The sequence below is a fragment of the Puma concolor genome, chromosome B4 (genome assembly GCF_028749965.1).
Source record: "Puma concolor isolate L17-30 chromosome B4, mPumCon1.1.hap2, whole genome shotgun sequence".
Taxonomy (NCBI): domain Eukaryota; kingdom Metazoa; phylum Chordata; class Mammalia; order Carnivora; family Felidae; genus Puma; species Puma concolor.
The window spans coordinates 128073443-128090742 of NC_141673.1; the positions used below are offsets into that span (position 1 = coordinate 128073443).

General features: G+C 42.3%; 1 long non-coding RNA gene across 2 annotated transcripts in view; it reads left to right on the top strand.

The window, feature by feature from the left end:
• Nucleotides 1-17000, top strand: part of LOC147579497 (uncharacterized) — a 28894-nt gene extending 11894 nt beyond the window's left edge. The window contains exon 4 of one of the 2 annotated variants that reach the window (XR_015254006.1): nucleotides 15108-17000. This is a non-coding gene — a long non-coding RNA (uncharacterized LOC147579497). Of the gene's footprint in view, nucleotides 1-1513; nucleotides 7402-15107 lie in introns of those variants that run through there. The other variant, XR_015254005.1, reaches the window with a different exon arrangement.
• The last annotated feature ends 300 nt before the right edge of the window (nucleotides 17001-17300 follow it).

The following is a 17300-nucleotide window of genomic DNA, read 5'->3' on the forward strand; positions in this document are numbered from 1 at the left end:
TCTTGTTTTTTCTTTTAATTTTTCATGTTTATTTGTTTTCGAGAGAGTGCGCGTGGGGCAGGGCAGAGAGAGAGAGAGAGAGAGAGACACACACACAGAACCCGAAGCAGGCTCCAGGCTCCACCCAAGGTGTCAGCACAGAGTCCGACGAGAGGCTCTAACTCGTCCAACTGTGAAATCACGACCTGAGCCAAAGTCAGACGCTTAACTGACTGAGCCACCCAGTTGCCCCGGTGTCAGATGAGCCTTATCCAGTATCTGAGTGGACAGTAGACCCTGGATCAATGAAAAGCCGAGCAGGGTTTAGGGCAGCGCTTCTCTACTGGGGGTGATTTTCATTCCGCCCTCCCCCACCTGGGACCATTTGACAATGTCTTAGAGACGTTTTTGGTTGTCACGACGCGGAGGTGGTGATACCAGCATCTAGGGGTTAGAGGCCAGGGTGCAGCCAAACCTGCTACAATGCACAGGACAGCACCCTCTGCCGCCAACAAAAAATGATCCGGCTCCAAATGTCAATAGCTAGAAAGCCCAGGCCAGGGTGAGTTGAAGGTATCAGAGGGGGAGAATATTGCCTCAATATGGTGCATTGCACCACACTGATCTTTCTTTGTGGGGCCACGTGTTTTCACTTAATTACTTTCAGGGGGGTTGGATTTCAATGATCTCAAAATGAATGAAGTGATTTTCAGCTTGTTCACTTCTGACGGGATGACAGCCGATTCGCTATTCCGCTACAGACAGAAAGTCTTGGGTAGTCTCTCTTTGCTCGATGTCCTTTGACCCCGATGACTTTGAAGTAACTCCTCACTTACAAAGAGCACTCAGCTTTGTCTGTGATCGACACAACACCTCCACCCTCTCCGTTGTTTTTAAAGCATAAGTAAAACAGTGCTTCTTGGCATCCCCTCTTCTGTTTGTGTCCAATCCTATAGAACCTGGGATGCTGTTTTGGCTGGTGACAGGAGACAACTTCTCAGAACCCGGTATCACGCTCGCCAGACTTATCCTTTTCATCCTCTGTGGGTTTCCTTTCAAAACACCACAATGAAATCATTCCTTTTCCCTCCAAGATGGAATCTCAGATATAGAAGAGTATTAGTGGCTCATATATTCATATGGCTTTTTTTTTTTTTGAAGATAAGGCTTCTTCTGTGTCGAATATGAAAAGGCATTTTAATGCTATCTCTCTGACTTATTCTCCTGTGCTTTTCCCTTCACACGTTCACATTATTCATAGCAACACCCGCTCTTATTTCTTTTTAAATAGTGTGGCTTTTAAGCCGGGCAGACCCTGGTGGAAATGATCAGGGAGGATTTCGCAGAAATATTGCTTCTTCGGGAGAGCATTAGCTCCCCATCCTAACAGATTGAAGGAAAGCAGTGTTTGTCCTCACTCAGCTCCACGGCGCGGAGTATGTTTGCCCCTCTTCCTTATCAAAATCCCCTCCTCTGGAGTTCTTGAAAGATGAAACAGAAATAAAGTTGCATTTTGTTTTGTTTTCCTTTTCAGCCACTGGTAGCCATTCAGTGCTAAAGGATATCGGTTCTGATCTGGGGTAGAGAATGCAGCAGGGTGGAGAGGGCCGTTCTGGGCTGCCCTGCTCGTCTTCCCTCTGACACGCTGGTGCCTTCACGGAGCAAAGTCACCCGGTGGCATCTCACCGGGGGCCTCCGGGTCCTCATCTGCCAGATGAGGCCCCTCTGGCCTCCTCCATCGCTCTGGCAGGTGCTTGACACGCCACAGATGAGGGCGTGGATTAGCTACGGGATTGTCAGGAAGATGAGCTAGCCCTTCAGTAAACGTTGATCAAGCCCTCACTAATAAGCAGAGTAACGAAGGTGGTGCCCAACTGTTCACGTGCGGAGGATGTGGTTTGCTCCAGGTCTACACCTGCCATCGCTGCCGTTGTAATTAAGTTCAAAAGGCCAGACGGGGTGAGAAATATTGTAAGGCTCCGAGATCAAGAGGAGGTACATTGCGCTGAAGTGAGAAAACTGTTCATTTCCAGGTGACCCCGTGAACCAAAGCTGATAGGAGGGAGCCAGACCTGTTAGCAAGGTTTTCTCCATTGTTCTTCTGCGTACCAACTCCCTCCTACCCACCTCATCCCCAAGGATTGGCTCCAGTCCAAACAGGCGAGCTCTCTCCGTAGAACATTGTCCCTTGGCTTGAGTTTTCTCTAGCAATGTCTTACCTTTCTTCCTCTATTTAGTAAGCGCCAGTTGCATACAAGGCTTCAACATTATGACATGTTGACAAAGGAAATACTTTTATTAGCTTTCATTTCATGGGTAAGAGACTTTGGATGGTCAACCATGTGCCCAGGATCACACAGGGAGGAAGTGGACGCACCAAACTCAGAAGCCCTGTGGGTTAACTTCAGACTCGGTTGTGTCTACTCGGACAGACTGGCTTTCTTCTTCCACCACCACCAGAGCAATGAACCGGTACTTGGTAGACATCTTGCTCTCAGCACCACCCTGGTCCTTATCACTACGGGGACCTGGAAATGGTATGAGCCACATCCCTACCCTCCCGGAGTGTTGAAGGTCATGCTACTTAAACAATACTGAACAGGTAATCATTTTTTTTAGTAAGAAGAGCTGAGCCCTGACTCACAGTAAGGAGTCACGGAACTGGAATCAAAATTAAAATTTTAGGAAAATGTTGAGCTCTTTTTAAAAACAAAGCGCACCAGGAAGAAATTAGTGATGATTCCATTCATTTACGGACTCATACTTAACATTAAGTAAAAGCAGAACACAGGGGCTCCTGACTGGAGCCTGGCTTCCTTGCCAGTCCCGTCTCTTGAGAGAATGAGGTAGCTTTCTTCTCCACTTCCCGACATGCCTTGCGGTGGCTTCCACATTTTGCTTTCTGGGATTTTGCGGTGGAGGGTGGGAGTGGCCCCAGGTTTCTGTCTCTTGCGTCTTACATATGCTTGTTTTCCTACGATGCTTAAGTGGCGTGACTTTTTTTTCCCCCGCCTTTGGTCCCTGGTTAAACCTTCATTTTGCTCAGAGAAAATTAAAGGCTCCTGTTGCTAAAAATAAGAGAGATGAATTGATAGTTAAACGTATTAAATAAAAACATTATACTTGGCTGAATGTGAGGATAGCAAAACATAAAAAGTACCATTATAATATATTCTACTTCTCTTCATTTGACACTAAGCTGCTTGCTTGCCTTTATACATAGTCAACATCGGTTCACCAGAAGGATGGTAGTTAAGAAACAAGCTGTTAAATATTAAAGCTGAATCTATGTAATTGAATGTTTTGGGTATGGCTGTGTTCTAAATATATGCTATTAAGATACCGTTCCAAAAAGATATTTAATTACTGACATCTAATCATGTTATTGCTGTTTCTTTAACCAAGCAAAAATATGAAGTGCTGGAAAGCAAACAGTTTCATTTTAAACAGAAACATTTTATTAATTTCAGCAATAAAACCGAACTCCGATCTCCAAATGAAATCATCCCATTTTTAAAGATAGCACTTCTCTGTTTGGTAAGCCTTGTGTAATGATGAGATAGATGGTCCTACTTAACGTGTTCAAACATTCCCACAAATAATGCACGCAATAAAAGTTAATTATGCTCGTTTATTACATCAAAATAAAATCCAAACCATGGAATTCACAAAGGAGAATTTCATAGTCAACTGTGGAGCATTATTATGGATGTTTATGACCGTAACATTTTTAATACCAGAGACAATTTGGGAAGATGTTAAGGCGACAATCAGAAAATCATATCTTTCACTGGTATAGCGCCTGCACAAATTCACAAACATCGCCACATTTTATCATAACAGCAGCACTATGAATTAGGCAAGGAAGATATTGTAATAATTTCACATATGGGGGAATCGAGGCCACAGAAATGTATGTGACTTGTATCTCACCTAGCAAGTTCAGTGGCAAAACTGGAATTGAGACCTGAGGCTCTTAATTGCCATTCCTGGGAATTAGAAGACAAGTTAAATGTAAGTGGTTTCATAATAGTGGTTTCTGATGGTCAATCTTCCATTTTTTTTTTAAATTAAAGGGGCATTGTTTAAAATGACGTGGCTAAACTGATTTGACCAAGAATTATTTTCTCCTGGACCAAACATACTAAACGTTCTGAGTTCATGCAAATATCAAAATAGTGGCTTTTTTTCCTGTTTTTTTTTTTTTTTTATTTTTGATTTTTTTTAACTTAAAGCTATCTTTGTTAAAAGGCAATATTTCAGATTTTTTTTTTTTTTTTTTTACTTCCTGACTCTTCTCTTCCTCATTTTATTTCTTCTTACAAATAGGTCAGTTTCTACTAGGAGAATCAAAAGACTATTTCTCTCTAGTGTCTGTGAACGCATTCAGAGAGGCAAGCCAAAAGTAAAAATGAGGCATCTTAGCTGCTGACATAATTTTCTAGGGATGCTACCTATGTTAAGCAGTGACAAGATGACTCAGTCCACGTTCATAAGGAAGGAGTCAGGAAATTTGAAATTTAATTTTTTTCAATTTGCTTTTTTTTTTTTTTTTTTTTTGAGAGAGAGACAGCACGTGCAAGCGGGAGAGGGTCAGAGGGGAGAAGAAGGGAGAGAACCTTAAGCAGGCTTACATTTTCAGCACAGAGCCCAACTGGGGGCTCTTATCTCACAACCCTGGGGTCACGACCTGAGCCAAAATCAAGGGTCGGACACTTCCCTGCCTGAGCCACCCAGTCGCCTTGGGAAATTTGAAATTTGATAATTGCATAAAAGATTGGGTACACCACTATCGTATCTCAGTTCGCAGACATTCAAAATAAGTCAGCTGACCAGCTTTATTGTTTCATAACTGGATTCGAATATCAGCCTACTCATCTAATAAGTAAGAGGGAGCCCAGCTAGACAGTTGGGCGTTCAACTGCCATGATGGGTGAATGTGTGAATTCCTCTTTCAGAATGGTTGGTCCAACCTGTCTGGAGCAAAAATTCTGATTTAATCATTTTCATTTTCTAGACCAGGAGTCAGCAAACGTTTTATGTAAAGAGCCAAATAGGAAATATTTTAGGCTTGCAGGGCATATAGTCTCTGTTCCGACTATTCAACTGTGCCACTGAAACACAAAGACAGATACAACCAGTATGTAAACACATGGATACAGACTGTGTGCTGATGAAGTTTTATTTACAAAAACTGGGGGCCACAGGCTGTAGTTTGCTAACCCCTGATCTAGACCAGTTGGATGTCATTGTTCTGCGATTATCTATGAAACGTTATGTCAAAATGCTGATTTTGATTGTTTTCCCAACCATTTGTTTTGGCATCCATGTAGATGCAAAAATTCATTTACTATATTTTATTGTCAAATAATAACCTTAAAGTTAAATCGTCCTTGCTGGGTTTTGTTTTTTTTTTTTTCATGAGTTTCTTTCCCACAAACATTCAATCTGATTTCTTGAACAGCTGCAGAGTAATAAGCAAAATTCTTGGCACTGGAGAAATAACTTAAAGACCCAAAAGTATCTTCTTCTGGGAGACAATAGCCTTGTTAAGGTGACTGTCATATACAAAATACACCTGAGTGTGATGCAGCTAGCGTGGACATTTGACAAAGGAGGGTGGGACTTCAAAAGGAGGGGTGGTTGACCGAATAACACATCCCTGACCAAAGCAGTCTAAGTCCTGATCCCCAGAACTGGGAATATGTTACCTTACATGCAAAAGGGACTTTGCAGATACGATTAATTTAAGGCTCTTGGGATAGGGAGCTTACTTGGGATTACCAGGTGGACCCAATGTCATCAGAAAGGCCCTAAAGAGGGAAAGAGGGAGGTGGTGGGGTGGGTCTGTGAAGAAGAGGGAAGCAGAGGTCAGTGATTTGAGGGAGAGGTCATGAGCCAGGAAATGCAGGCAGCCTTCAGGTAAATGGAAAAAGCAAGGAAACCGTGTCCCCTGTGGCCTCCAGAAGGAACACAGTCCTACTGGTACCTTGATTTAAGGACTTATGACCTCAGAATGGTAAGATGGGGTTTGGGTTTCTTATGCCCAGAATTCATGATCCCCAAAGACCACCAGGGAGCCAAGTCCGATGCAAAAGCAAAAGAGCCTTTATTCGAGCTAGCTCGAGCTCAATCCCCTACCTGCACCGACGCAGCAGTGAGATACCGGAGAGAGAGCGAGTTTCAAAAACACAAAGGTTTTATAGGGGTCTAGGGGCAGTTGTGAGGTAATGGTTGTGGCCTCAGCCGATTGGCTGGGGAAGGGTCGGAGTCCTGTTACGCAGGTCGCAGGGCGTGTTTTGATCGGGAAGTTACTCAAGGTGGAGGACACAGAACAAGGTGGAGTGGCGTAGGTCCGCCCTTTCAGGTTGTCATAAGTCACTAAATGTATGGTAATTTGTTACAGCTGCAGTGGGAAGTTAACTGGGGCAAGGGTTCATTCCTCTGACCTGGGGTCGGACACAGAAAGGATCCTGGGGAGGTGGTTCCTGCCCTGGCTTTTGAAAGATCACTTTAGTGTTCTGGAGGCAGGAGAGGGTTGGGGAAGGAAAGGCCATTCCAGGTCGAGTGAGCAGCGCAAACACAGACCTGGAGGCACAAAGAGCTTGGTATGTCTGGGCTGTTGGGGGAGATTTGCCAACTGACTGGCTAATTCACCATCAAGGTTCTATTCAAGCAGCACTATGGAGAAAGAATGAGGTAGGATGTGAATGGCGGAGCAGGGGATACATTTACAGACTAATGTGGTGATAAAGCAAGAATGCCTTCTCTCACATGCCCAGAAGCCCTCAATGTCACAGCTGCAAAAGGGGACCAACCCAGCACCTCTGCTCATTGTTGCTGAAATTCAGTAGCTGGAGGCTATACTGTGACCCTTCATCTTCCCAACTTGGTCCTCTCTCAAGGGCAGCTTGTAGCAGCAGGGATGGAGAGAAATGTTACAGAAAGTGTATTCTGATCTTAGGCCCAAGTTACGGAGTAAACTCTTTCGGACCAAACTAAACTCTTGGAGCCCTACTTGAAAACAAAAGATAGCCAGGTGTCAGGAGAGTGTTCACACGCTGAAGTATTACTTTGCTTAGAGCAGATCTCGGACACTTAAGCAGAAAAGGTGAAAAAGGGGTTGATGTTATTAATTGAGGACATTATCAGGTATTTACTAAAAAATAACTGTATACCTGACACTGTGCTCATGTGAGATACATCCTGCCATAAAAAGGCAATCTAAAGTTTTGGTCATGTGTGTGGAGATAATTTTGTTTTCAGAAATGTATGCCTCTCTGCTCATTGGGTATTTCTGCATCCATGATAAAAAATGAGTTAAAGTCTAATTGATCATTTGGGAAATGACTTTTTGCTGATGATGCTATTTAAGAAATGAAAGTGGATTTGAATTTTTGCATTTCCAACCAGGGACCTGGTCCCAGGAAAACATTTTCAAGTGGGCACAGCTCTGATTTAGGCATATACCATGAAAATAGACGAAGCAAAATATAATTTATCAGTGTTTAGTTTGGACATATGCTCACTTCTCCTTTTATAAAGATGGAGTTATGGTTCCCAGAGTTTAACAAAGTTCCAGGATACTGTATTTGAGTGTATACTCCTTGAAGGTGAGAATCCTATTCTTCATGGTTTCTCTTTCACAGTTCCTAGTACAGTATCTTATACACTGAAGATATTTGACAGTAAATGAATGAATGAAGAAATAAATTAAGAATAAATGAAGGAGGGGGAGACTGGCTGACTCGGTGGAGCATGCAACTCTTGATCCCGGGGTGGTGAGTTGGAGCCCCACGTTGGGTGTAGAGATTACTTAAAAATAAAATCTTTTTTTTAAAAAAGGAATGAGTGAATGGTATATACTAGTAGAGTTCAAATGGAGAAAAGAACATCAATGATGGTAGCATTTTAGCCCTACTGCTCATTGCCATATTATCTTTTCCAAATTGTCTTGTTGGATTGGATTACTTTTTTCCTTTTGCTTACTCCCTTCTTAGGAGACTAGCATGGTCTTTTCCAGGGATAGGTGAAAACAATATCATGAGGTTCGCACCAGGTTCATGGGACTTTAAACAGGAATTCAAACCAACTCTAGCAAACCATTGAAATTCTGATCTCTTTCCCCATGCATGTCTGTGCTGTATGAGAAGATCTCATATTGCTGCACTTTTAATAAGATTCAGTCATTCTGATAAATATAAATTATTTATCACTTACTTCCCATTTTATGGCCTTGATGGTATTTAGAATTATATTACCCGGCATCATAATGCTCCCTTTTCCACTTCTTACAGTGCTGAGCCCCTCCGCTAAAGGGACAAGTTGGCAAATGCAGCATTAGAGTGACAGCCTTTCGAACAGATAGATGACGTGATTGTATAATTTAATCCTGGCCACTTACTGCATAGAAGGCTTTATGAAGGAGAGAATCACATTAGCCATTTCTCTGCTTCAAGGATATAAGCAAAGGGACATTAATCTCGTATGACTGAGGCACTGGTTTGATTACTTGGCAAGAATGCAGCACCCTTCACCAAAAGTGGAGTACACAGCATGAGCTATGTGGGTTGTTAGTCTCCCATAACAGCTTGATGGGGAGCCCGTAGATAGTTCAAATCGGAGACTGTCTGGGAAGAGGTCCCCTGGCAGATAGCTGAGCATCTAATTGCAGGGAGAGAAATATGAGTGCACGAGGAGACTAGAGATCAATGCGTAGTGGCTTGCCGAGGTTATTAACTCAAACACCCTCCCCGTTGACCTCCGGCGCCCAACTCTGTTCCTGTAGGTGAACAGAAACGAGCAGAAACCAGAAATAAAAGCAGAGAGAAAGTAGGGAGTTGATCTGATGATGTATGACTCTCAGAGCTAAAGCCAGATGCCTGTGGGCAATGAAGAGATAGTCTACCTTAGAAGATACAAATGTAAACTGGAATTGAGATTTGGCAAGTTCTTTGAAGTTTTTCTAAAGCGAGGTAAACAGAGCCAGTGTTCAAGAAGATCATTTTGTCAGAGATAGGAAATAGCGCCTGTGTGACTTAAGCAGCTGAATGTGTGGTGCAGGTGGACAGTATGGTCTCAGGAACATCAAAGACGTACGTGCTGATAGCACCAACCATCAATTAATTGGAAAGGAGATTCTGGCCCAAAGACAAGAAAAATGAAATAATCAATATGTCAAGGGGAACTTGTTTGCGGTGATGGATGTAACATCTGGTAGGTGGTGACCTCTGTGAAGAAGTCAATATTGATAGACTTAGATGGTCACTTGGGGATGTTTAAAGGGAGGATGGGGCCAGAAAACGTGCGTCTAAATGGACAGATTGCAATGCTTTGGAGAAGTCGGTGAAATCTTAATATGAAATAGACTCCATTGATAAGCAATCTTCGGGTTTGTTTTGACTGAAAAGTGTTCATTCAAATAAGTCCTTCTTGGCACAATTAGGCTTCCTTTTCACTCCTCACAGTCTCTTTCACTTTTTCCTCTCTTCTCATAGCAAGAGGAAATTGCCAAAACTCCTCTGGTGTCTTCTAATAGTACACTTCTATTAGTATAAGCTCTGTGAGGGCAGAGGTTGGGGTTGGTTTTCTTCCCCTGCCACATCTCCAGCACCTAGAAGAGTTTGGCACTGAGTATGTGCTTCATATGCTTTCAGTGAGTGTCTCTATACCTTTTTTGTTTTTCCCTTCTGCTCCTAGTTGCTCTCTGCACATTCTTCTGCTTCAGTTTGCTGCTAGAACCCTGAGCTAGCTGAGATAGAACAAATCACAGAAACTTTTCTTTGGAGTTGAAAGCATTTCAGATTTATCACTCTGCTCTCCAAACAATTTCAGTAGAAAGAACCTATTTTGTAGCAATTGGGACTGAGTCGTTACTTAGTGTTTGATTACCTTTACAATGGGGAGCTCACTTTCATTCTCAATTCTCCATTGCATTTTTGGAGCTATTTAACTGTTCCTTGTCTTATAGTTAACTAATTATGCCTTCTTACAACTTTCACATACTCAGCGTTTTGCCCAGTTCCAACAACGTAAGTCTACAGACAACCCGTTATCTAAAGAAAGGTCCTTTCCCCACCACCCTCCAAACTATCATAGGAAGTATACATTAGTTTGTAGACTCCTCACCATGCTAGCTATATATCCCTTTTTTGGCTGCATGGTAGTTTGAAGATTTCTTCTCTTAAAGTGTCATGCTCAGAATATATATGGTTTGACCAGCACAGAATAGAGTAGAACTATTGTCCTCCAAGAATTGAAAAAAAAATGTACACATGAGTGGCAGTAACAGTATTAAACAGAATTTTATTGTTGGTTCAAACAAAACTTGTACCAATGATATCTTGTGGGAACAGTTCTGATGTTTTTCTTTTCACGCATGCTTCCATAGACTCCATGATCCTTTTTGTCCTTGATTCTCATTCCGACCTGTTGGCATTACTTTGTTGCTTGACGGTTATCCTTTTCTGGGCATTTATTCCTTCCATGTTTTGCATAATCTGCATATTTGTAAGCATGCTTCCTAGGTTTCCATCCAAGTTAACAATGACAAGGTTGACCAGGAGAGAGCCAGAGAGCAAGCATTTTGTCACTGGAAGCTTTGTTTTAAGCTTTCAGGAGTTAATCCACCTTCTCTGGGAGGATTGTATCCCTCTGTACAGTAGACCCACATTTCAGCTAGTGTTAAACTACCTTATCCCCAGGTGTGTAAAGAGATACCTTATCTTGATGAAATCACAATAAAAGTGATATCTGTGTCTGAATAGCGTGCTCTTTATCTATAATTATAGTAGACCTATCAAGTACGAAAATGCACAAATCAGATACTCACCTCTAACTGTGGAAGGGAAGGATTATAGAGAATTGGTCCACTTCTGAGCCAGGCAGGAACATAGGTGGAATCCTGAGAAATACCCCGTCACTTCCTTCCTGTTCAGTTGTAAGCAGGGGTTCCTAAACTAAATGGAATTCAGAATCACCTGGATGGGGTAGCTTATTTATAAAACAGAATCCTGGGTCCTACCTCCAGATGTCCTGATTTAGTGGGCTGGCATAAGGTGGAGGAAATTGTGCTTTCACTGAGGTTCCTGAGGTGGTTCTACTGTAGATGGATGGCAAGCCAAATTTGGACAGTGTCCTACTGAGTCCCTGGAGAGTGGCATTCTTGAATCTTGTTCTTTATCTCCCCCAAACCCTCCAGGAGCCCTCCCCTTAGGATGCTTGCAGATGGCATCCTTTGCTCTTGACTTTCACACTCGTTCTTTGACATTGAAGTTGACCCATCCCGCGATGCATTTGCTTAGGGCCTAGCTTTCTAATATACCAAATCTGGTTACACATTTAATATTAAGGTTGTAGCCAAACGTGTTGCTAGAGGTTGGTGCATGCATCTCACCAGGCTTCAGCATGGCATATTGTAAGAAGGGTTGACCTCTGTATAACCTGCCAGCAACACCATTACGTAGGAGCCTTCTCTGCGTTTACTTAATGCTAGATCCAAGCATATGGCCCGTGAGTCTGACGAAAATGATACCATTTATTGGACCGTTGCTATGGGCTATTTATTTATTTTTTTATTCTCCTGTTTAATCATTGTACAAGGATCCAAGATTTGTGGGGCCTGAGGTTGAGAAGCTCTGTTTAAGGAAAGGAATAACACGTGCAAATACAGTAAGAGGTACAGGTCCTGGGAGACATGCATGCCAGGGAGCAGCTCTGAAGATGAAGCTTCCTCAGCTCCACTGCACAGCCACCTGGGTCTCTGACAATGCTAAAGGACAGATGTGTCTAATCGATGGCACAGTTATGGACACTGAGACTCTGGTAGTTTGAACACCTCACCAGAGACCACACAGCCAAATACAGGAGAATGGGGATTTGAACCCAGATCTGCCTCACCCCAGAGGTCATGGCCCCCACGTAACAACAGGCCTCTTCATACGAAAGGTGCCCATGGGTCTCAGTTGCTGCTAGTTTTGGTAGCAACTTGTTTTAGGATGTCCCTGTACACCCTGAATTGAAGATAAAGAAGGATGAAAGAAATTTGGAGGGAGAAAGGACATGTGGTCGTTCTGGAAGAAAGCTATGTCTGTGATGAGGTTTAGAGATGGGTATGTTCTGCTTCCGTCCCAAAGTGAATTTGGTGAATTCCCAAAGATTCACCACATTATGGGTCCAAGGATTTAAAAACGATTTCTTTTGTACTTTGTATTCATGAAATAACAGAAAGGACTAAAATGGAATTGTATTATTTAAGGACACTTAATATCAAGTTGGGACAAAAAGATTGTTAGTGACTAGGAAAGAGCGGTAACTCATATTTTTTGAGAAACTATTACGCGCTGAGCGTGGAACCCTTACTGTGAACCCATGGGATAAACACACAAATCTCAGTTTCTTCGATGATTGGGAAAACAGAATCAGAGATTAATAGGTTAAAATCCATACTACTATCCCAGGAAATAAGAGGCTGCTCTTTATTTTAAATGGCAGCAGTTTAAAATAAAGATAATTTCTACAAAACGCCATATCAAACCCACACTTGTTTTAATGCAAATTAATTTAACATAAGATAGTGGTTTTCTGAAAAGGAAAAAAAAAACGATGAATTTTATTTTCACAGAAAAGAGATATGATTTATCCTATATGGTACAGCATGGTTGAAATTCTTTAATTGCAGTCTATTTAAGGGGTTGGCTAATAAGAGTTTGAAGGACCTATTAACACCCGGTACAAAAAATATGACAGAAAAGTAAGAGAACAGACCATTCTAATTGTGAAATCATTTGGTGTTCGGGTTCAGTGTGATTTGCAGCAAGCTCATTAAAGTCCTGCGAGGGACCATCTCTCTGCCCAGAACTGATTGCACGCAGCTCCTCCCTGGCCCCCCAAGAAACAGTCTGACTGCTTGTCCACGTCTTTCTGTCATATGGGGCTACACATCAAGCCTCTGACCTTAGAAGGGTGGGACCTGTCCATGAGGGCTTAGAAAATATATTTCCCCCATGATTGTCTACAGAGAACTGTCCCTAGATTATTCTCAACACTAAAAGTCACGCTTGTGAGTACTTGCTTTGGAGGCCTTTGAATGTGCAGAGTAATAAAGAGAAGTATGTATGTGCCTTACAACGCATACATTAACTTCTGCCGAGAACAATTTTATCCCAGCTTTGTACAGCGTGAGCGCACCAACTTCACACATGAGTGGAAAACTAGATTTTTGGTCTTGTTGGGCACGTTGGGCATTTATTATGCGACAGAGATTATACAATGCAGAAATATATGTTCTTTTTTTTATTAAAAGATTTTTGATGTTTAGTTTATTTTTGAGAGAGACACGGCGACCGTGAGAGCAGGGGAGGGGCAGAGAGAGAGAGGGAGACGCAAAATCTGAAGCAGGTTCTAGGCTTTGAGCTGTCAGCACAGAGCCCAATGAGGGGCTCGAGCTCACAAACCGTGAGATCACGACCAGAGCCGAAGTCGGACATTTAACCGAGCCACCCAGGCGCCCCCAGAAATACATTTTCTTGTGTGTTTCCTCTCCTCATCTATTATTTCTATAATTCTAATTCTTTTCAGAGGATGTCCTAGAGAAAAGTCACAAACCTATTTTGGGGCAATGTAGAAGAAAAAGTACTTAGAGTTCCTCCGTTAGTACTTAGAGTCTCAACAAAAGGATTATAAAATCTAACAGTTTACCATTACAGGTAGGCTCGCATTAGTTTCTCTACCAGTTTCATGGGCTCATGTTTCCTAGATTGTCCCCCTCTTGTATTGCTAGCGAAGTGGTTTACTGATTTCAGTCCTGTGGTGTTTCTGCAGGTACCCATTGGTCCCCTTTCCTGGGACTGAGTAGGTCTTACTCACAGAATCCTGACCCAGACCACCTGAGCAGAGGCATGCTCAGAAGCTGGCATGTTTTCCCTACTGGGTCTCCAACCATATCCCTCGTTCCACACTCTGGCACAGGCCCCACATGTGTGTGTAGAGCAGCCTAATGGGCAACAGCAGCCCCTCTAAAGAGACAGCCCTTCTGAGATAATCAGATAAGCTTCCTCTACGGCATTGTGGATTTTACCTTGCCCCCGGATAGGGTGAGAGCCTCTGATTATTGCCATGGTGATCAATTTGTCACCCGGGAACCAGCCGGAGGCCATCAAACTGACTCTATGCAGCCCATTAGGTAATGCCGAGAATCTTGGAGAGAATTGCATTTTTGTATGAAAGGAATCCCTGTGGACAACCAGCACTAGGTTTAATTGGACTGTGTAGTTAATACTGACTGAGAGGGGACAAAGGGTCTGCAGAAATAGTCTCAGAAGTGACCTGACTGATGGGTTAGTCATATTCTGCTCCATTGTCCTTTTCCTCCCTTTTTAGATATTTAGCAGGAAGGAGGTGAATCTCCATGTTTTAGGGCCAAAAGCTATAGGCTATTTTCAAGTAATGGATTTGCAGATAACAAATAGTTGGGAAATTTTTCGAGTACAGAATGTATGCCAGTCTTCATTGACAGGACACCTGAAAAGTAATTGTTGCTTCTTAGAGACCAATTACCACACATCAGCCCAGCTGGAGACCACATTCCCTCCCTCCTCAGTTCTGGCTGAGATTCTGCCAGAGAGAACTAGCCATTCCTGAGGACCATTCTGGACTTGAGGAACCTCACCCCCATCTTTGCAGATAGTACCTAGTCAGCCCTGTTCTGCCAGAAAGTCCATTGTGGATTTGACTACCACGGCCCTCTGGGAGCTCCTACTCAGTCTTTGGTGATTTCTGGATGGATCCTTAGGCTGCTAATGAGAGCTTCGGTGGATACACAGACTTGATGCTCGGTTAGCTTCTCTGCCGTTCCATGTATGCTGTTCCAGGCCGTGTTTTGTTCGAGGCCCTGAGGAAAAAGTCAGTGACTTGCCCTGAGTGGTCATACAGCCAATTGGAGAAGGACTTGAAGATTACTATTAAAGTCTTTGGGCTTAAGCCAGATGTCCTTGAGGGTCATAGGTTGCATTTGCCTTGGTTGCTATTCTTTTCTGTTTAGATATTCCAACTTCATTGTGGGCCAGGCTAGCCTTAAATAGTCCCAATTATGCTGACCCCTAAATTCAAATGCTTTTTTTCAAATGCAGGGATTTCCATGCCACAAGAAAATAAGATTGTCAGCAGAGAAAAAGAGCATCACATTCTGGAAGATTCTAAGCCACAGTGCCAAAGCCTGTCCTCCCATGTGGATATTGCAGTTGAGGTAGTGTTACCTTCATCTTCTCATGCCCCAGCAACGGCCGCCACTTACCTCAGGCAGCTGCATGGAGGGTCAGGTCTGTCATTAACACACCTACTTCAGTTGGCTGAAGCCCTGTCTTGAGCTCTCCCCTCCCCCGGGGAAATGATGTTGTTTCTCTTTCACCCAATCACTAAAATGCCCTTGAATTTCTTCCTCTCATCAGGCCTCCTAGAGATAAACATAGAGCTCACCATTTCCCCTCACAGCGAGCGTGTTAAACTTAGTGGCTACCTTGCCTGATGCTGTCCTGATTACTTATGCCTTCATTTATGTTTCCAAGATGCGTCATTTGAGTAACTATTCAGTGATATATTTTGGGCCATTTCTGGTTATTTTTTTTTTCTTATTCTATATTCCTATACATGATAATCTTTGTCAGTCTAACAAAACAGCTAGCAAACTATTGTGCATTTAATGTGTACCAAAGTGACATGCTAGGTAAAAACTAAGAATATGAAATTTTCTTGGAAAAAACCCAATACCTCGCCAGCCATGCTAAACTGACATTTACTAGATGCTTCCGGAAGATGATGGTGATGGTTTATGACATTCGGTTAGCAAATCACACCTGTTCAAATATGATTGAAAAAATACCTAATTTTAGTTGATGGCCTCAAAACTCTTTAAATTGTGGATGTCATTCCTACGACTTATTCTGTGTTATCCAGAAATTTCTCTCGTTTTGTTTAATGTCCGTAAAGTTTTATTCTTTCTCCTCAAGGCCCAGCTTTCTTGAGTTCTTTTCTCCCCTTTGATTTTACCTTTATTGTTGCCTTCCTAAGACTTAAATTCTATGTGGTAGTCATTTTCCCATAGCCTCAGTACTTCCTGCAAAATGCTTTTGTAATCACTCAGCCACATCGTGCCACATCTCTATATTCTGGTTGCTATAGCATTCTCCCTTGGTGCTGACAGTATAAGTCGCAGAGGAAGAAACAAATTCTTGACTCATTAATCATTTGCTCCGTCTCCAAGTCAACTGAACCCATAGCAGAGGTTAATCATGAAGCAGATGTCCATCCATACGGGACAGTGCTCGTGGACAGCAGTCACCAGTGAGTCACTTCTGAACCGGGAACTTCTGTAAATTATTATCTACTTTTCATGTAAAGATCAACCACTTGGTCTGGGTTACATCGCTGGTGGAGTCTAGTTGCAGAAAGTAGTGTACAGGTCAAAAAATGGATGAGCCATGTAGTAAAAATGGCTTTAAAGCAGTCCTTGACCGTTGCACCCCTCAGTAAATATTTTCTTTGAATGTACCTTCCTACTTCTTTGCCGAAGGATTCTTTGGACTAAGGGTAGTTTCAAATAACCCCGAAGTTTTGCTTCTAATAATTCATCGAATCATACTTCAGTTTGTTTTATACCTTATGAGAATCTCCACTTAATGAAAATTTCATCACTTTTTAAAGTTAATTCCATTAATTTTCCAAGTCATTCCTTGATCTTAGGAGATATTAACTATTGTTATGAGTTCTTCTCTGTGGAGAAATATGTTTATATCTCTTTAAATTCCTTGTTAATTTCTATTGAAATATGCTTCAAATGTGAGGATACAGAAAAAAAGTTTCTCTCTCTCTTTTTTTTAAAGGCACTCTATATCAGATGAAGCTAGATTGGTTTTGATAAATAGGTTGGCACATTGTACTCACGTTAAAAATTACAAAAATAATAATTTGAATGGGTAAACAATTGAAATAGAAATGGAGTTGATGGAGGGAAGCTCTCCGAGTGCGACATCAAAGACCTGTACAGGTATGTCCTGCAAGCCAAAAGTGACAGATCAGGAGAATGAGCTCTGAAATCTCGCGTAGTCAGGCGTCTCAGTTAAGTCACTTACTAGCTATGTGACTTTGGGCAAGAAAAGCAGCTACTCTGTCCTTCTCGCCTGTGAAATGAAGGTGATAATAACACTTCATACACTTTATAAGATGGTTCTGAGAATAAATGAATAGAGCATTTTAGCAGGATGCTTGACACACAGCATTCCTGAATATTTTCTTTGAGGGAGGGTTATTATTCATGCTCTGCTTTT